Raw genomic sequence first — 15,187 nt, 5'->3', positions numbered from 1 at the left:
TTATATTATGTCTTTAGTTTTTCTTTTTTGTTATTTATATGATTATGTATTTTTCAATTGGAAGTAAATCGAATTGTGCCTCTTGAGACAGATAAGGGAGAATAATATGCAATTGGCTTATTTACTGAAGATTTGGGGATGAATAGGATGATGTTGATTTAGAGGATCCTTTTGCTCAACAGAAAAAAGATATTAGATGGAGGAAAAACAAAATATGTTGATCGAGCTGAAAGATCTATAGAAAAGAAAAACAAATGGAAGATTAACGAGGTTTGTGTGTATGTTTTCTTTTTATTATTTCTGTACCATTTCAATTTATTGCTTCTTATTATTTTGCATTCTTTTTAGCAAGTCCATAAATCAAATGAAGAACTTTTGAGACAGTTGTTAGAGGTTGAATTGAAAGTCGTTCAATCGAATGATCTAATTTTAAAACGTATTGTAAATCTCGAAGTTAAAATCCAACGAAACCCAATTGATGACTGTCTAAAAGATGTTGAAGAAAAGATTAAAACGAATGAAGAAATAATGGAGGGTCTACAAATTTTGGCACAAAAAGTAGAGAAGATGCTAACTGGTAATGAAGAACCAATGAAGGTATTCAAGAATTTTAGAGTTTAAGATTAATACTTATGACTTTTTTATTGAATTTTGTCACTTTTTTTAACTTATTGTCACTTTTTGAGTAGCTTTATGACCTTTTTTGTATCTTGAGATTTTTGTAGAATAGTGTGGAGAGTTTACCTGATGAAACAGACTATAATGACTCTTCCTAGTTTTTCTTTAGCTAATGAGTTTGAAATAAACTGTGGAGAAAAAGATGTTGAGGTGCCTGTTAGAAAAGTGAAAATTCGGTTGAAAAAAAGTGACAAGGCAGTGGAAAAAGTGACAGGTCAGTGGAAAAAAGTACAAGGTTGTCGAAATGAATTTGAATGAAGAAATAGAATTTCATGAAGATGATTGGCTAAAAGTTGATGATATTGTTGCTAGTAGTTAAGAAAAATAAGAAGTACTTGTGCCTTCATTTTATTATCTTTTTTCCTCATAACTTATGTCTATTTTTACATTAATATAATTCCAACATGTTGCATCACCATCTGATAAAGGCATAATTGAATTGTTGGACAAGGATTTTGAATTGAAAGATGAAGTTTGGGAAAAAGTTGTGGATGTCACAGCAACAATTGATGCTGAAACTGGAATTGAAGAGAAAAATGTTGAAACTATTGATATTGATAATGATGTGACCCCAGACATGGCCCTAAAAAGACAAAAGAAACTTGGAGTGCTTATTCGTCCCCCAGACATAACCTTGAATTTTGTTGTCCTAGTATGTCTCAATTTTTTGAAATGATTTGAGAATTGTTTGTTCTATCATGTACAAGTATTCTAAAAGCTTTTCTCATCACTCCGTGGGATCTCCTCTCACTAATTCTAATGTTTTTTCCTCAGATCTCCAAGCTTTCTCATAACTCATCAACATTCCATATGTATTCATCGTGTCATTTATAATGTCTGCAAGAGTGTGCATTATTTTTGTTGAGATATATGTGTACATGATGAATTCTCCCACTATTAAGCTGTATTTCTCTTGGTGCGTTATCCAATCTGTGCATGGTGGGTGATTTATAAAACTTTTGGTCAGATGTTTTGAGAATTTGTTACGTATTAATTACGGTTACGGCAGGTTTTAATTTATTTTAGTGTATTAATTTAATTTCTTGTTTTTCTAGAGTATTAGGCCTAATTTTCTCAATAGCTTAACTACGAAGGTCCAAGTAAGTGGCAGAATGGATTCAATTCTTGACTATAGATATTTTAGGACCTGTTTGGTTCCTCTTTTTTCCTCATTAAAATAAAAAATATGACATTTATCCATCACATCAAACTACTAAATTTTAATTTCTATCTCTTATGTAGGACCATAACGGTTATATTTTTCATTCTTATTCTTTCAAAAATAAGAAACAAACGGGGGCTTAGAAAATAATTTCAAAAAATCAGATTATCACATTTGTGATCTTTGATAAAATATTGTGATTTAAAATTTAAATTAAATGGATCATAATTACATACCAAATAGTTTAGGGCCACACTTAAGTCACAAATCAACAAGATCATAGTCACATACCACACGATTTATAAATCATAAATCATACAATTACTGGTCACAAGTACTATTATAACACTTGTCTCCCCCCAACCCACCACCTCACTCCACTCCCAAAAAATTTACCCTGCTTTTTTTTAAAAAAAAAATCAATATACAATTATGAACTCATTCAAGTTTCTAGAGTTTTTTTTGGTCTACAATTAAATTTGCAGTAGTGTATTTCACAATCACAGCTCTTCTGATTAGCATATCACTTGAGTTCATTTTTTTCAAACTTCATTAATTAATGATACATGAAACAGTAAATTAAATAAAAGAGATGCCATAAATATGAATTACATTGAAAATAATAAACTCATTACACCATCTCTACAACTTTACATAGAACATGACACTAACAAATTTCCACTTCAACTAGATCCAGTAATTCAAGTGTCAAATATCTAAAGCATTTGCATGATATTCATGCAAATTCAATGAGATTGGCTTCGTAAGTATATTTGCGACATTATCTTCAGTGACATCATTCATTTGTATAATCCATCGACAATATTGTCTTAACACATGCTTGGATCATTGATGAGACATTGATTCTTATGCCTACCATTGGAAAAATTTACAGCAATGGAGAGAAATGTAGGAGAAGATGACAAGAATCAAAAAAATAAATGTAAAAACGAAGAAGACTTGAACACGAAAAAATCGTTATCCTCAAACGATATTTGCCTCTTGTCACAATGCTTTTAAAGATTGAAAATGACAAACAATTTGTAGGATTTAAAAAGCTTAAATGAAAAACACCTAAAGCAAAAATGATTCTTCAAAGTGAACAAACAATGGATGTAAAGGAACAAAATTTCTTCAATAGTTAGATGAACTATATAATAAAGTTCATATTTTTAGCGATGAATACCATCATGTATTTATAGTTTTCAAACATCCCTGTACGAAATGGTTCCAACTCAAAAAGAAAAGGCACAATGTTTCACAAAAAAAAAAAGGTTCAAGCCAATGGTTATAATTTCAACACTATGCGACCGCATAGGCTATAGCCATGCAGTTGCATAGCTATAACTTAAGTCGCCCTTTAAGTTATTGCGTGCACACACACAACCGCAAACCTTTTGCATAGCTATAACTTGGGTCGCCCTTTAAGTCACTGCATGCACACACGCGACCAAGCCTCAAAAGGCTATGTGGTCGCATAAGCCATATTATGGCATATATTTCATTTTCTTCTTAATTTTCAATTCATCCATACTTGATTTTGAACAAGAAGATTACAAGATTTACATGATGGCTCTATTATTACTAAGGTACAATGTGACTAGATCAACAATGATTGAACCACTACTAATTCAGTAATGAATTTCAAGTTCCAAATTCCTTCCATTAATGCCTCAAATAGATATGTATTCAACTTCAGTTTTTGAATCAATAGTAATTTCTTTCTTGGGACTTTTCTAGCTTACTGCACTACCAATTAGAGTTAACATATAACTTGGCTACGATATTCTATCATCCTTATCTGTCTATAAATTGTCGTCAGTATACCCAAGGACCTAAAGTTGATTACCTCCATAAATTAAGAATATATTCTCAATTCTTCAGAAGTACTAAGATATACTCTTAATTTCATTTTAATTTCTCTCTCTAATGTTTGCTTGGAACAAACTTGTAACACTTACAGCATAATAAATATTAGTTCTCGTACATAGCATCGCATAAACAATATATACTATATCATTTCCCGTGACACCAAATCCTTTCTTGGATTCTTCCGTGGCAAACCTTTTTAAGTACTTTATCTTTGAACGTTGAATGAGATTGTATATGCTTTCACTCATTTTTCTTGGCTTTTTTTTTTTTTTGTTCCTATTGTGTTTTCTTCTTGTAGTTTTGATGAGTATTTCCACATATAGCACCAAACTGTTTACCTCAAAAAATAAATTATAATTTTCAAAGCCAATTGTAGAGTTTTCCCTTCCAATTTCGACAAAATTTTCCCTCTTCTAGGGAATTTTGGGTGTGTTTTGAAGCCAATCATTGTTTTAAAGAGAGAAAAGTTGTACTTCTACGTTTTTTCGTCATTAATATTTTTCGATTAGATATTCTTTTAAATTTTGAGAGGCTTGACCATATATGCTTTTTCAATTCAAAGCATTTTTAGATAAGATAATCTTTCAATGTTTAGGACTTTTAGAGTAAAAGTTGGACTCCTTTACGATTCACAGTGATCTTAATTATAGTTGATTTTAGCACTTTTTTTGTTATTTTTAGGAAGTGACATTCTTTCATCATCATGCTGGAAGTCTGGAAGTAATGATTAAGACATATTTCCAATGCACATGAATGTATGCTCTTTGTAACACTTTTCCAATAATTTACTATGTGCATTCATGGTTTTAGTGGGTTGAATTTCATGTTGATTTTGTTACAACTTCAAGATTTATGTTTATGTTTGAGGCCATTTGAGGCGTTTGATAAGTGTAGTTTCTACACTTATTTGGGATCCTCAATGATGATATTTTGTTATTCTTTGAACGAATTAGTACCTAACTTGTTATTTATTACTTTATTAGAAAAAATTCATGTTTCAAAATAGAATTGAAAAAAAAAGGAGTAAAAATGAAAGAAATCCAAATTATGAGGACCAAAGTGTAAATATCCAATGGTTGATTTGAACCACAAAAGATACTTTGAAAATTGATAGGAGTTAATTGAATGCAAATTGAAGTAAAAAAGGAAAGAGATATGATCAGAATAATACCATAAATCGGACTTTCAATTACATAAGATATCTTCAAGATTTTTGGTCAATGTGAGACCATTTTTCGGATAGAAAACCTTCAAATTGGAAATATTGTATCTCCAAAATAAGTTTTTATCTTTGAATTATCTTTCCAATGCACTTTGAATCACATCAATCGGACAACGAAAGTAAAAATTATGATCAAAATACTGAAGGCTATGTAGAGATAAAATCATGCGCGTGAAGGTAATTTTCCTTATTTGACCAAAACTCTTTTGGAAGGAAATTTGGACGTGAATTTTGACCTAATTTCATCATATAAATACAAGAAGTGGACAGCAATGAAGCGTTTCTCTCTCTTGCCTCTTCATACACAATAGTTTAATCAAATTCATCAAGAAAAAGGGGTCAATTACTATATTCTGAGAGAGGAGATCAAGTCATAGCAAGGAATTGAAGTTTAATTACATCAAGATTTTAAAGAATTCGACTTTGGACTTGAAGATCAACATCTTTTATATTCTTTCACAATTCGATTTATATTTTTCTATTATTCTTCTTGTAATTTATATATTAATATGCTATATTAGTTTTTCGTTGTATTGGATGAATGATGAGTTCTACTGTTTGTCAATTCCAGACAATTAATTTAGTATTTCACGATTTTTCTTGATTGTTTTTCATTCCCATTGAACTATTTGATTGTTTGATCACCAAGCAGATAGTAAGTTGCTTATTGTGGTGTAGGAATATTCAAAATAAGTCTAAAATGCGGCAAAATCAACTCATGGATAATAGGTATTAGGAATAATAAATATGGCATATGCAATCATATGTGATAAATCATGTAAATCAATGCATATTTTTCATATGAATTGGGACTAGGAATAGGATCGGGTCGTGTTAAACATAGATTTAATATATCTTAAGAAAGAATATTGAATAAAAGTGAATTGTCGATTGTCTTAAATGGATGAATTTACTAAATTATGAATTAAGAGTTGAATTAAATGGTAATAGGGAGATTCACAATTCCAATACAGACATTCTCATATTAAATAAATAGTTTATTTGAGCTATTAGTTTAGGATTAGTATAGAGAACATATAAATCACTACTCTCTTGATATCACCGCATTTCGAATGCAACTATTGAAATACAAATCAGACCTTCTTCATCATGGGAACAATACTCTTAACTCACAAATCTTATTATTTGTACAACGATCTCATACGCTTGTGATTTTTCCACGAACAAGTTTTTGACGCTGTTTTTGAGGAATAACGGATTTAATTTTAGTTTTGTAGTTTATATTATGTTAAATTTTTTCACTTTTTTTTTTGTTTATTTTAGTTTTTCATCCTGATCTCTCTTATTTGGTATTATTACCAGGTGCTATTCAACAATGTATGCAAGATTCTAATGTTGGCATAGTAGAATTATTTTTTCAATAATTAATCTTGACATGGATGACGAGGAAGAAGATATATATTGTGAGTTCTACTATGGGATGCATTATACTGGCTACTGCTTGTATACATGCACTAACTCGAGAAGACTCAAGCTTTTCCGGTTTCAACAATATTTGCAATGTCAAAGAATAGCATTTGACAATGCTAATTCTTTGACATTGCTAATAAAGACTACATGCCTGTGGGTGAGTGTGTCCCTTCAGACACATTTGTGGGAATTGGTATTTACATGTTGAACGAGGAAGTACTTGCAAAATGTTATACTGATCTTGCCAAGTTAGATGAAAGCAAAATGTACATGGGAGATGGCATATACTTGATAAAATTTAGAAGGTGGGGGTATAATCCACTCGAGAAGTTTGAGCAAAAAGAGTTTTCATTGCCCATAGATTTAAATTGTGAATCGACCATTCAATTTGATGAGATATCAATTATAGAAGACAAGCACAAAAACGATGAAAGATCGGTTACAAAGGAACAAAGCGAAGAAGATATAATTAATGAAGAAGAAATTAACACACATTCTTTCGACTTTGTTGATTGTCCAACCATTGAATTTGTAATCAAGCCCAAAGATGAGGAAGAAGTATGCCGAGTTGATTTCGAATAGGATAAAATAAGTAAGTCAGATCATGTTCGATGAGGCAGTGTCAAAATTTATAGAATCAAAGAAGAGTGGAGCAAAGGCGAAACAAGCAAAACGAGCAAGGTATCAAAAGCAATATTCAGAATTCTATGATACTAATTACCAAAGTCAAGCTAAAGACTATAAATAAACGCTTATTGGGAGGCTGTCCAATCTTTCTATCCCTTTTATTTATTTTTCTTTCTAGTTATAGGACAATTTAGTTTATTTGTATAGTTTTAATTAGGGAATTATCATCCATATCTCATTTTTTCTTAGGTTACTTTTTGGTTTATTGATGTTTGAGCCAAGTAACACGTGTTCCAGATCTTTTGTGCCTTAATGCTTTATTTATCTACATTGTACAGGAACATGACGTCGTGAAACACTTGAACCAAGCATTACTAAGGAAACAACGGGAGACATTGAAAATCTAGCCTTTGAATTTTACACCATATCAAGGGAGTCATCCCTTTCTTTTCTTCCCCACCCCATATATGCAGATATAGGATTTAAGACATTATGAACAATATCTAATTTAAGTTTAGGGGTGAAAAACATGAGTTTTCATTTGTTTTGTCTGTTTTTGTGTTTTAAATATTAGAAAAATACAAAAAATTTTGAAAAAATGAAAAATATTTTCTTTTGGTGTGCTTATGTGAATTAATCTAGTTGGCAATAATGTATGTATTGAATTATGAATTGATCTATGAATGATGAATAGGTTGCATACTTAAGTTAATGCTTGCTTTTCCATGTGAAGTTTATATATATTGAGCACATGAATTAAGTTAAGCATCGTGTAAGAATGAGTTGATTTCATAACTGGATATGTTAAAGTAGTGGACCATAGATGCTAACCTCAAAACGACTATATTTTACATCGTTAGACCAAATTTAGAATAGTTTGGGGGATTTCACTATTGTAGGAAGATTTTGAGATACATGAGGATTCCATATTTGAAACCAGAAAAAAAAATTCAATCTTTTATGGATTGTCTAATGTCAATAGGATGAAATTGGGTGAAAGTCTTGAGTTAGAAGTTGGTTCACTTGGGTAGGTGTTTAATGAGGAATATTGCTCTAATCAAAGTATAAAAAAATATAAAAATGTTCTATTTGAAAATTTCTCTTCGTAGCCGTTGTGACTCGAGTTATTAAGCCTGTAAGGGTCTTAAAACCTATAGCCCTAAAGTCAATTGACTTGAGAGTCATCGGACTAAAGGTCGCTAAAGGGGTCATTTAGAAAGTTAAGGGAGAATGCTACAAATAAAAAAAGTGTTGAAATGAAAAGTGAGAAAAAAAAATAGAAAAATCGAGTGCATGAAACAGAAGATCCACTAAATGCCTTGATTAAGTCACAAACACTTGTTTAAGAAAATTGACTTTTGATAAGGGATTATTAGCCTATTTGAGTTGAAGCAATCAAATTATGAAGAATCCTTATTTATTGATATATTGACTTGCGATTAGTGAGATTTACCTAAACTAGAGAGGTAAGAATAGTATTAAAATTCAACCTTAGGTCACACATTTGAAAAGAGGGAAAAGAATAAGTTTGGGGGTGTGAGAGTCTTACGAGTGATGAAAAGACATATTTGACCATAGAAGGTCAGAAATTGTTCATGATGCTATGCTTAATTCTTCACACATACACATCAATTTTACATGGGAAAAATAGATATTAATTTCTGTATTGTGATTTTGAAGTTGTGCATTGATTTGATTTTATAATTTCAATCTTGAGATAGAAAGCTATGTTACCTAGCTAAATCCTTTTGCATTGCTTGATTAACTGGCCACAATTGGGTAATTAGCACTGTGTGTTTGCTGGGTTTTAGTTTTGTTTAAGGACAAACAAAGATTCAAATTTGAGAGTTGGATAAATGTAGTTTCAATACTTATTTAGGATCCTAAATGACGATATTTTGCTATTCTTTGAACGAATTAGTCCTAACTTGTTATTTAATGTTTTATTAGGAAAAACTCATGTTTCAAAGAAGAATTGGAAGAAAGGAACCAAAAATGAGCAAAAATAAAATAAATTCAAAGTGTGAGGACCAAGGTGTAAATACACAATAGTTGATTTGGACCTTAAAAAATACTTTGAAGATTGATAGGAGTCAATTGAATGCAAATTGAAGTACAAAAATGAAAGGGGTAGGATCAGAATATTACCATAAACTGACTTTCAATTACATAAGACATCTTCAAGATTTTTGGTCAATTTGAGACACATTTTTCAAATAAAAAACTTTCGGACCTAAAAAGGTTTATTGCTAGAAGAATTTTTATCTCTTTGAATTAGCTTTTCAACGCACTTTGAATCACTTCAATTGGACACCGGAAGAAGAAGTTATAACTCGGGATGTCAAAAGGGCCGAGACCCTCGTTGACTCGATGGCTCAGCTGGTCAAAATAGGGCTTGTGGCGGCTTGGGCTCGTAAAATCACAAGCCCGAGCATGAGTCGAGTGGGCCACGTCGAGAGGCTCATTTCAACGAGCCGCTCACTTTTTTAAAAAAAGTGACCATTTTGGTCACTTTTTCAGCGACCGTTCCGGTCACTGAAAAAATTTCAGTGACCAAATGGTCATTGAAATTTTTTTTTTTAATTTTTTTCCCCTTTCTACTTTAAATACCCCTTAAACCCCCTTTATTTTTTTCATATCAATTACTCAATCGCTAATCCAACTCTCCTTTATTATATCAATTATCGAGTTTTTACTCTCTTATGCTGTAAAATATACAATATCAATTTAATTTTTACAGTTTATTAGTAATAATTTCAATTCATCCAATTCTCACAACCTCATTACATTTATATTTTTCTAGTTATTATATTTGGATTTCATCATAAACAATTAAACAAATGGACCAACGCTCATTTGTTAAGAGTTTATTCGATAAGGGATGTGGGCCACATCATGACGAATCGCCTAGGACACCGCAAAGTCAATTCCTAAATGAATTTGTCAATCTAAATGACATACCCATACCTGAAGATGTTCACATTCACGGTCAGAGAAGCCACAATCCAGTTGATTTGGATGATATTAACGTTCCCAAAGCGGAACATGAAAGACGAAGATGCCGAATTAAACATCCTAGATGTGAGGGAAAAGCGAAAGGGCAAAAAACAAGCAAAATTTTGTGATCACTTTAAGTTGATTTCAACGGGAAAAGTCGTCGATGGCCTTATAGAATCTAAAACAGTATGTAAATACTGTCAACAAAGATTGGTATGGCAAAAAGGAATTGGTACCGCCCATCTCAACCGCCACTACAAAGCATGTGCGGCCAGACATGGATTTCTTCCAGCTGGTCAAACACAAATACAATTTGACAGTCGAGGCGCCAGTTCTACAACTTCCCCCTATCCACGTGAGTGTATTCGGAGGACAATACTCGAATCGGAGTGGTGAAATTTGTTGCCTCCACTGAGTTGCCTCTAGTTATTGTGGACAACCAACACTTCGTCTCGCTCGTGAAAGAATATCTGCAATCGAAGTACGTTGGGGTAAGTCGAAACACTCTTCGTGTCGATACAATACAATATTTCAATAATTCAAAATAACAATTAATTATGGATTTACAACAATATGAGGGTGTTATATCTTTAACTTCTGATATATGGGAAGTGGTTAATAAAAAAGCATATATAGTTGTAACCGCACACTATATAGACCCACTTTGGTGCATGCATAAGAAAATTATTGCTTTTAAAATTATTGAGTTTCCTCACATTGCTAATAATATATATAATGCTATTATCAGTATTGTTAGAAAATATAATTGCGAGATTAAAATTCGGTCTTTTTACTTTTAATAATGCTAGTGTTAATAAGGTAGTCATCGATAAATTGTGTAGGATACTTCAACCTGATTTTGGTGGGTATTTGTTTCATATTCGTTGTGTATGTCATATCTTGAATTTAATTGTGCAAGATGACTTAAAACATATAAATGATGAACTTCAAAGAATTAGGAACGCATTAGTATATATTACGATCTCTCCTAGTAGAAAACAAGTATTTGAAGATTTTTGTGTCGAACTAGGGGTGACGACTGCTAAACATTTGTTAGGAATGTAGGCCATAGAGGAACTCTACTTACTTGCTATTAACGTCATGTGAAGGTTTCAAAAATTTAATAACTGACTTTTATAACAATAAACACGTTAGAAGTGATGATAAAGGTATGTTAAATGAATCCGATTGGATTTAATTTTAAAAGTTAAACGATTTTTTACGTCTTTTTATGAGACCACAAAGATTTTATCCAGCGTTTATTATCCCACAAGTTGTATGTTGCTTGAACGCCTTTATATAATTGTAAGAACATTCCATAACTATAAAAATGATCATACTTTTAGTGAAATTATAATTGCTATGGAATTAAAATTTAGAAAATATTGAGAAGAACTGTCTATGTTATTTCCTTTAGCGTGCCCAATGTACCCCCGATATAATATTTCGAGAACTAAATACGTAATTGATCAAATCAACAAAGCTTTAATACTTGGTACACCTATCACCTATAAGAATTTAGAGCAAATATTATGTGGAATGTATGATTTATATGCGAAAAGAATGGGTATGAATGTTAGCAGGGTACCCTCTGCACCTACTCCTTCTACTGAAATTGAAGAAGATGATGCCGAAATAATAAGTTTATTTCAAGGTATTGATACATTTAGATATGATGCAACTACAATGTGTTCATCTAGTGCCATGTCATCTACATTTGTATCTCATCAAACATCGGCAGAAACTCAAAATACGATGTCTGCCGAATTAATTGATTACTTCAATCATAATATGCCAACAGATAGAATAATTACAAAAATTTCAAAAGAAGTAATTCAATTCTGGCGAAAGTATGAAAGAAGTTGGCCAATTGTTTCTACAATTGCGAAAGATCTGCTGACACCTCCGATTAGCATTGTTGCTTCAAAGTCTGCTTTTAGTGCAGGTAAAATGGTTTTAACCGATATCGGAGCCGACTGAAAGAAAATGTTTTGGAAGCGTTAATGTACGTGAAGGATTGGCAGGACGCTCATTTTTTACTATAAAATAAATACGTTGAAAATGCATGTCGTCGGGTAAATGATATTTGATTTAATTATATTAATCAAAATTTCTTTATTTTTTAATCTTTAAATTTAATTTTCTTTAAGAAATTGTACACGTTACAACAAGTTGTTCGTGTACAATTTTGTAACGTGTACAATTTTTAACTCCGCCTACTTATAATTGATGTAGCCAGTCTCAAGCCCGGATAAAAAAGGAGGATTTACATTTTATCTACTTTAAAAAGAAATAAAAAAAATATATTTTATAAAAAGCATTACAATATGATATAAATAAAAAAAATAAAAAAGTGTCTTTATTAAATTATTTGTATTTTTTAACAATTTTTATTTTTTTAAAAGTGTTTTCATTACATTATTTCATTTATTGAGTTGAAAACAAGCCACGAGCGCGAGCTGAGCTCGTGAGGTTAAGGGCCGAGCCGACTAGTTAAAACCTAAATACTGAAAGATATGCAGAAACAAAATCATGCACGCATGAAGACAACTTTCTTTATTTGATTAAAACTCTTTTGGAATGCAATTTGGACGTGAATTTTGACCTAATTTTATCATATGAATACAAGACATGGGCAACAATGAAGCGTGTCTCTCTTTTGCCTCTTCATACATAACAGTTTCATCAAATTCATCAAGAATAAGGAGTTAATTACTATATCTTGAGAGAGGAGTCAAGACATAGCAAAAAATTGAAGTTCAATTACATCAAGATTTTGAAGAATTCTACTTTGGGCTTGAATATCAACATCTTTTGTATTTTTTCATGATCCAAGTGATATTTTTCTATTATTCTTTTTGCAATTTATGTATTAATATGCTATGCTAGTTTTTCATTATATTGAATGAATGATGAACCATATTATTTTTTTATTTTAATTCAAAATAATTAATTTAGTATTTCATGATTTTTTTTTCTTGATTGGTTTTGCATTCCCATTAAACTATTTAATTGCTTGATCACCAATTAGATAGTATGTTGATTGTTGTAGTGTAAGAATACTCACAATAAGTCTAGAACGTGGTAAAATCAACACATGGACAATAGGTATTAAGAATAATATCTATGGTATGTGCAATCATGTATGATAAATCTGTGAATCAATCCATGTTTTTCATATAAATTTGGATTAGAAATATAATCGCATTGTGTTAAATATAGGTTTAATATATTTTGGGAAAGAATATTGAATAAAAGTGGATTATCGATTGTTTTGAATGCATGGATTTACTAAATTATAAATTAAGAGTAGAATTAAATGGCAAGAAGGGAATTCACGATTTCAATACAAACATTCACATATTAAATAAATAGTTTATTTGAGTTGTTAGTTTAGGACTAGTATAGAGAACATATAAATCGCCACTCCTTGATATCACCGTATTTTGAATTTAATAGCAACTATTGAGCTACAAATTAGACCTTATTTTTCGTGGGAACGATACTTTTAACTCGCAAATCTTATTACTTGTACAACGATCCCGTACACTTTCGAGTTTTTTACGAACAGCTTTAATCTAAGATTTTCTCAAGCATGCAATCATGTTTCTTCCAAAGTGTTAGTATTCTACGCCTCTTTGCTCTGAAGAGCCTTCACTGTCGAGGCCTTCATTTGATCTCGCAGTCATTAGCGATTAAGGCATATATATTCGTCTTATGAAACGTGGGCATGCAATATGATCCTTTCTGTGGTTGACGTGACATCCTAGTTGACCCTAATTATTTTAGTACATAAAACTAGCTTTCATTTTTTATGGAAGATCTTCCGCTTGAGTTATATTGAGTCAACTTCCGATATAAACTTTTCTATAAAAATAAAACACTTTCAAAAAAATTATTCAAACGATCCAAATTAGCTTATTAATCTCATACAACTTTTAATTTTTCAAAGCCTTGCCAAATGATCCTAGGAATCCGAACGACGTGAGCACATGTATGAACATGACAACAATTAAATTGAAAAATCACATCACAAACAAAATAAATAATTATTTTCTATGTTTCTTTGGTGCACAAAAAACTGGATTAAATCATGCTCTCATGCTGTCACACTAAAGTCTAAACAATAATGCATCTTAATTAAGAAATTTGCCTTTTACTTCAACTGTTGAATTAAAATGAGCCCACGAGCTCACAATCCCTTTTGAGAAATATAAGAATACGCAAACTAATAAAAATTAATCAAGAGTTCACAAAAGAAAGGAACAAACCATCCTCCGAGAATTTCAGGTTGCCATAAATCGTTATTAAAGTACATATATATAAATATGTAAAAAATGAGTATAAATCAATCAACACATAATGAACATGAAAGCATAATGAACATTTTATGCAATAACATTCTAGGGGGCGTGTTGCAGAAGCTCTCTCAAAAGGATCTTCAAACGGTGATTTTCCAGGCTCAGTCCAACGTACATTTCTCTACCAACAACCAATCCACACGACTCCAAACCACAACCAAATTGATTCACCTTGGTTGCTATACAATCTTACCCACGTAGGACAAGAAGGGATGATGATTTATCGCCACAAAGGCTAGGAGAAGACACCACAAAGGTATACTATGAAAGAACTACCAATTGCACACGTTATACAAGCGTTTTGGACACTTTTGGACACCTTTTTCTCACACATAAGGAGGGCAGCCGGGATTCACTAGTTTCTTCTCTCAAAATCACACAATCATCATCACAAAGAGGCTAGGGTTATATTCATATATATACTCTAGGGTTAGGCTTTAAGTTGGGCCACTAAAGGGGTAAGCGGGCCAAGATTCAAGCCATCCATAAGGAATACAATTGGGCCGGGTGTAGCTCATGGACTTGGTTGTTGGACTTATTTCATTCATCGGCCTATGCCTATGAAATAATATTAACCCACGTTAACATCATAGCCCGGGATTTATTGGGTATCAAAAACCCAACAAATCTCCACCTTGATGCCCAATAAATCTGCAAGCAATCAAAACACACAGTTAACACTTGCATAATCAAGGTAGCCAATAAAATTGGATCACAGACCTTACCTCGTGTTTCCAACTTGAAACACATACCATACCTGCTCCATGTACTCACTGGGGCTAAGTTCAAAAAACACCCAAGTAGAAGCAAATATTTAACAGTGAACAATCAAGAGCA

Source organism: Olea europaea, unplaced genomic scaffold (assembly GCF_002742605.1).
Source record: "Olea europaea var. sylvestris unplaced genomic scaffold, O_europaea_v1 scaffold1026, whole genome shotgun sequence".
NCBI classification, from domain to species: Eukaryota; Viridiplantae; Streptophyta; class Magnoliopsida; order Lamiales; family Oleaceae; genus Olea; species Olea europaea.
The sequence above is the reverse complement of the archived record's forward strand: the minus strand, read 5'-3'. Positions refer to the sequence as shown.